Source organism: Cajanus cajan, chromosome 4 (genome assembly GCF_000230855.2).
Source record: "Cajanus cajan strain Asha chromosome 4, NIPB_CcT2T_4, whole genome shotgun sequence".
Classification (NCBI taxonomy): Eukaryota; Viridiplantae; Streptophyta; class Magnoliopsida; order Fabales; family Fabaceae; genus Cajanus; species Cajanus cajan.
The window spans coordinates 56552078-56559275 of NC_138520.1; the positions used below are offsets into that span (position 1 = coordinate 56552078).

A 7198-nucleotide genomic window follows, 5' to 3' on the forward strand; every position below is an offset into this window, starting at 1 on the left:
ATTTTTCATCACATGTGAAACACAACCCTTTCTCTCTACGTAATTGCATTTCAGCTGAGGTCATCTTTTTAATATTGGTGTTTCTTTGATTGGTCATAGTGGTAAGAGGGGTAGGGCTCGACAATAAGGGTGGGAGATTGGAAGACTTAAGTGATTGGGTCAATGGTAGGCTAGTGTTTGGGGATTGTGTTTTGGTTTGAGGGTGGGGATAATATGTTCTTGGTCTGGGTAAGTATTTCTCTTCATAGAGCTTAGCTAAGGACACTGATCGAAGCAATGTGGTCGGAGATTATGCAATAACATCCCTACGAATGTCTGGTTTAAGGCCACCCACAAAACAGTCCAAAAGAGCCTCAGTGGTAACTCCTTTTACACGATTAGCCAAAGCTGTAAATTGAGCATAATAATCCTGTACATAACCGGTTTGAGTAAGTTTGAACAAATTTGATCGAGGTACTTCATAAGGAGAGGGCCCAAACTCCGATTCTAGAGCTCTAGTGAATGCAACCCATGACTGAAAAGCATTAGCTCTTGACATCATCTGGAACTACGGAACCACATCTTTGTCTAAATGTATCGCAACAATGGTCAATCGTTGTGCATCAGGTGTATGGTAATAATCAAAAAATTGTTCGACCTTGAAAATCCATTGGAGAACATCAGATCCATCAAAACGGTGAAAATCCAGTTTAATGTTGCGAACCTGAAAGGGTGGGTTTGAAGAGCTAGACTCCGCCTGCGGAACGCGTTTCAGCATCTCCTCCACCGCTGATTCTATCGTTTCAAAACGGGTCGAGTACTCCTTGTCGCGGGATTCCATCATTTCCAACAAACGCTTCATATCGGAGGCGAGGTCCTTCAGGCGCGTGTTTTCCGCCATCTCTCAACGAGAGCACCAATGAAACAGTGGCAACAGCAAACGCAAGTAATAGAGAGTAATATGTAGAATGGAATAAACTCTGTAATGGTATTATTTACTTAGTGTGGATTTCTTACAAGAAAACGAATACTACTATCAGTATAGCAGTAATTACAGAGCACCACGACGAACAGAAATGCAATGAAATGAACCCCAAGAGAGAGGAAGGTTCTACCAACAATTCCCATTTATGCCTTCTCTCTCCAATCAACCTGATCTTTATATTATTTGCCTTGCCAAACATATTCTTCTAACCGTACGTTGGTTATTTTGGGTCGTGAGCTTTTTCTTATTTTCTCATCTTTTGTATCCACTGCCACGTGACCACTACCAGTTGTCCCCACATTCTCCTGATTTGTCTTTTCTGTAATTGGCTTCATTACACACAACCTAATGCAGTTGTGGCTGCCTAACCAGGATATTGCAGCCACATCATGCAATGCAGTCCAAAATTTAAAACTTTACCTTAACAATATGTGAACAACTTGGTTGTCAAGTAATTCAGTCAATGTTTCTAGGCTTTTCACTAACTGATAATGGCTAGTTTTTCAAGTAATTCATTGAATTTTGACATGTTCTTTTAGTAATAGGTAAAAAGGGTAGGCTGATCACTAATGATGTGAGACCCCTGCACTGTGTGGGGTCAGGTCCACTATATGGGTCTATGTGGGCAACCTCACCTTGTTGCAAGAGGTCAATTCCATGACCTGAACTGTTGAACTCCAGGTCACAAAGCACCAATTTCAACCGTTGCACTCAGGCTCCCCTTGATGAAAAAGAGAAAAATGATTATCATGTGCATTGGCATGTACTGAAGATGTGGATACTAAAATAGTAGAGCATGTCATTCTATTTAATATTCACTCTATTTTTTCTGCCAATTATTGTTAATAAGTTGTTTTTGCAATAAAGTGGCCTTGTATGATATGGTGCATATTTGGCGGATATTATGATTCTGTATTGGCATGTTGGACTTTTATATGTACTGTCGGATAATATTAATTAAGGTGTAGCGTTACTTAAACGAATATATGTGTATGGTCACCTGGCCTGTTATGTCTTTTAGCCTGTTTATCATGTATATACATGTGTATTTGGCCAGACACAGAGACTTCTTAGCTGGTTTGTAGTTCAAGAATTATCAGTCATTACATTAGACATCTTGTTTTCTCTTCTTACTCTTTCTTTGTTGGACGGGAATTCATCTTTTGGTTGGTTGGTTGGTTCTTATTGGGATCTACCTGATTATATCGTGTTATTAATATTTCGCATGAGAATTTTATCTGTTCATAATCCTATTCCTACTGGTAATCAAATGTTATTTCCAACTAAATATTTTTCTTCAGTTGTTTGGCACGTAACTTGGTTGTTTGTTGTTTAAAACTATAATTAAAATTACCTATTGTTTATGACCTTTGAATACTTGGCTGAACTGAAAAATACTACAGAATGTATTAAATTGTAATGTAATGTGTTTCTGGATTGTTCAGTTGCATGAATACCTCATCTTGTTTAAGGGGAATGAAAAGTTGCTGCATACAGTGTAGATTGGTGAGGAATGTGACTTTATTTGTAGACTGTTACATTGATAATATATTGTGCATATTTCCTTGCATTAGCCGTGTTGACATGTTCCACATTACTATTACTTGATAATCTGTCATGTACATTTTTTTTCTTTGACCTGACATCATCACAAGATGGTGGTTAGGTATGTACCTTCCCTGGAGTGGTGATTCCAGGATTCAAACTCTTGCAATGCAGGTAAAGTATTCCTGGATTATAATCCACTTCGACTGTGTCTGTGACAAACCTACCGTGTGGTGATGATTGTTGCATATTCTAATGTCATTTTTTCCTTTGCTAATTTATAGTCATGTAAGTTGAGATTTTTTCTGGTTAGCAAAACAAAGAGAAGCTAAACTGAGGCCCCCAAGGTCTGGTTTAATTTCTCAATAAATTGATTAGAAGTCTCTCTTCTTTTTTTATTTATTTTTTTAAGGGAAATAATTGCTTCTATTTGTGCACAATCACTCTTTTCTTAGTTGCAATCTTAAATTAAGTCCTTTGCCTTTTTGCTTCTCTTTCTGAATATTATTTGAATAAGGGGCACTGGAGCAGATTGCAATCTTTGCTGCGGAAGAAAGCCACAAGTTCTGTATAACCTTGATGTTATGTTTAGATTTATAGAAAGGAATAGAATTAAGTAGTATAAAATGGAATGATATTCTGTTTTATTGTTTGGGTTGTTTGAAATAAGCGTGGCAAAATGAGATCAACATGCCTTTTGACCGATGGATTAAAGTTTTCATTCTACTTGACCCAACCAAAAAAAACGGGTTTTATAAATAAGATTTAAATGAAATAGTAATATTAGCGTTGATTCCTTTGATCTCGTTTTATATTATAGTATATATAGTAGGGTGAGATTAAATGACGCGTATAATTTTTATTAATATTATATTATTTAATAATTTTATATTATGTGAATTTTGTTGATCCTGAATTATAATTTTATATCAATTTGTATATTTATGTTAAATTTTGTTAAAATTGAATACTATATATAACATATTTTTAATTGCTAAGCTGGTTGACTCACCAACCAGTCAGGAAAAGAACATGTAACTTTTCAGCCGGGTCTTGCTGGTCCTTGTTTTGTAATCAAATTTGATGCGAAGCGTTTCATTCTTTCTTTCTGTCCAATTTGGGAGGTATAAGATTGAACCTCTTTTTTTTCTGATCATGAAAATATTCAAGTAGTGGAATAACACATTCAAACAGTGGAATAATAACTTGGTTCAACTCATGTTTGCTTCATTATGTTCTACCTAACACATTCCATTCCCCATAGCCTTAGGAAAATTGATTAGGTAAATTGGTGCAGTAGCCAGTAGGTGAATATATTTACGTAGCATCTTTAAATGCTTTGCGTTAAGCAGTTCTATAGTTGAAGGTTGAAACTTGAACCTGAGAGGGAGGAAATAATCAACCCCATATTTGAAAGTTAATTATACCATATATATGTATCAACAGCCTTGTCCTCATTTACTTACCTATAACGTTGTAATTTCCTGCTGGGCTAGCTGGGTTGTACAAATGACAGTTTTTCTTTTTATGCAAAGAATAATTGATCTTTTGTCCTGGTTTGTTTTTCTTACATTTTTATTTATTTGTTTATTTTCCATTTGGGTTGCTTCACCTGTGGACACAGTAATTCTATCATGTTTCCTCAAACTAAAAAACACATTGGGACTCAAAATGTGCTTGATACAGAGACAATCATATTCCAAAGCTTTCCGTAACTGGATGATCTGTGACATTGCTGGAAGATAAGGTAGCGTTTCCTTTCAGTGATGAGTGCATAAATACTCTGATAGTGATGGTTGCAGAGTGTTGTAGGAAGAAAGGATGGTGCAGATTGTGCATTACCCAAGTTATCTTTGAGTCCGATGGTTTTTGGAGATAAGTGTGGTGGAAAAAAATGTTTATTCTGCCACATCAAGCAGAATTTTTGTTTCACCTTATTTTCTCCCACCTCTTTTGTTTACTTTACATTTCCTCCTGCTTATGGGAGTGATTGGTTCTATTTTGGATCGCATAAATGTTTAGGAATATTGATCAATGAGTGCAAGATTGAAATGGTGTAAAAGTCATTGAAGTTGAATTGATGCGTAAAATTCATGAATCTGGACATAAATTTATTATTACTTTAGTGTGAAAGAGTAAATTTAAATATTTATTTTGATTTGAAAACATTAGATTGCATATTTTTATCTCATATTGAAGTGGATGAAATTTGTTCCTTTCAGTGCTAGAAAGACTATTGGTGGATCACCTGAAGGCATTGCTCTATTTCTACAGTTGTCATGTATTAGTGAGACTACTATTAAGAAGGTGACCCAAATGTGACCCAAAGGTATGTCTATAAGTAATGTTGCTGTATGGTTTTGTTCTTTGCATCGTAAGCCCACTATTCATGTCAAAAATTTAGTCAAAAGGTAAACTTTAATTTTTACACATGTTTTAATTTTATGCTCTTTATTATAAAATTTTAATAATGTAACTTACATTCATTTTATTTTCTTTAGTGTTATGGCTGTGTATAATGTCATGAATGGTAGATCTACTGCATTATCAAAGAACTTAGAATGGATTTACCCCATGGTAAGTGGTTTGTAATTAAAGTCAATGTTCCTAACAAGTGTCTTTTATTGTCTTAATTAAAAAAAATTACTTATACTACTCAATTTGGTTTTCATTTTAGAGTTATAAACAACAAGGACATTACGAATGTGGATACTATGTCATGAATTGGATGTCAGAAATAATTGAAGGGGGTATAACAAATGGTTGGAGTGAGGTATATTTAAAAATATTATTAATTTCTTTTAATGCTTATTATGTTGTAACTAATATATGATATATATATATATATATATATATATATATATATATATATATATATATATGTTGCAACTTTTTGAAGATGCTACAGCATTGGAGGAAACCAAATTGGAAGACATTCGGATTCATTGGGGAAATTTCTTTTTAGAAAAATTTAGAAATAGATCATGTTGAAAGGTTTAGTATTACATGTAAAATTTAGAAATAGGTGAATGTGGGTTTAGCATTAGGCGGCTAAGTACATGTCTAATGTAGTATGACCTAATTTTTTTGAGCTTCTCTTCTCTTTGTAAGAAAATACTCTTCTTTTTGGATCTCAGATAGGTCTGTCTTGATTTTTGAGTATATGCCTTCTTTAGTATTATTTATTATATAATGATATTGATGTAATTGAGTCATTCTTATAATGATAAGGATCTCATATTGGCCTCTTTTGGTTTATGTTGCATTTTGATGTGGCTTCTCTCACATTGGATAATTGGATTAGTTTTATTGAATCAGTTTTTACATATTTATAATTTAGTCAATTTTATTTTAAAAATTAACCTGATTAAAAAAAATATAATCTATAACGGTTCTACAACAAAACTGACTTAGATATGTGTTAATCTAAGTCGGTTTTTGACAAAAATCGACTTAGATTTACACATACATCTAAGTCGGTTTTTGTCAAAAACTGACTTAGATCAACACATACATCTAAGATTGTTTTATCAAAACTGACTTAGATCAACACATACATCTACGACTGTTTTATGAAAACTGACTTAGATCAACACATACATCTACGACTGTTTTATAAAAATTGACTTAGATGAACACGTACATCTAAGTCAGTTTTTACATAACCGACTTAAATATGTTTATTCATCTACGTCACCTTCATCTAAGTCGGTTTTAGAACCGATGTAGATATGACAAAATAACTGACTTAGAATACAATCTTTCTAGTAGTGAGCTAATGTGCTATGTTACTTTTATCTTTTTAATCAATTAATCAATATTATTATTCAAAGTGTAAAGTAAAAATGAATATGCAGGGGCAAATTTTTATGTGGGAGATGAATTATGGTAATGGCATGGCTAGTGGGTAGCAAGAGAATACACAATGAGTCACAGATGAAGTTTCAATTCAAAACAAAGAAACAAATAGTAATAATAATACCACCACTAATTAAACTACAAATAATTAAAGATATGCTTAGGGAACCAGTTACACCAATCTAAGTAATGTATATGAATTCATGTAACGAGAAAGATATATGAATTAAAAAAAACAATTTGGAAGCCCATGGCTATAAGACAAATCCCGAGTCTCAAAATTTGGCCATTTTCCTTGTCTTTTTACATCCTAATAAATCTCGAGTCTCAAAATTTTAGGCTTATTAAAATTTTCAGTTATTATTGTAATTCAACTATTTTGCCAAGCTCGTCTATTTGATGAAAAGGTGTTACATTCCATTGGCAGTATATGCAATTAAAACTCATCTGATATGCTTTCTGTATTGCTGTTTTTGAGTCATCTTTCAACTTAAAATTCATATACTAGTGGTGCTTCACTAAATAGCAAAGATTAGTAAAGGATAAGTGCTGAAATCAATGGACTCTAAATAATGGACTCTAAATACCAACCTACTTGCATGCTATGTTAGGAGGTCAAATATACAAGTGTTATAATCAGGTAAATAATAGCAACAACTAGCTTTGGGGCAATATGCCACATATTGTGACACCTTCTACCCCAACATACATATATAATAATGATAAAAAAAACGTCTTATTGAGTTAAAAATCTTTAGAATTAAAACAACAATTCCAATAACATGAGAGTAGAAAATTCACATTCATCAACTTTAAAACATGATCAAATGC

At 33.4% G+C, this 7198-nt stretch overlaps 1 long non-coding RNA gene across 2 annotated transcripts; it reads left to right on the plus strand.

Annotated features, from left to right (window-relative positions):
• The first annotated feature begins 1710 nt into the window (after positions 1 to 1710).
• LOC145956864 (uncharacterized) lies at positions 1711 to 6982 on the plus strand. 2 transcript variants are annotated; one of them, XR_014433169.1, is made up of 4 exons: positions 1711 to 4256; positions 4732 to 4838; positions 5011 to 5086; positions 5187 to 6982. It is a non-coding gene; the product is annotated as an uncharacterized LOC145956864 (long non-coding RNA). The 2 variants fall into 2 exon arrangements; XR_014433170.1 differs by lacking the exons at positions 1711 to 4256; positions 4732 to 4838 and adding an exon at positions 4870 to 4920.
• Positions 6983 to 7198: the final 216 nt, after the last annotated feature.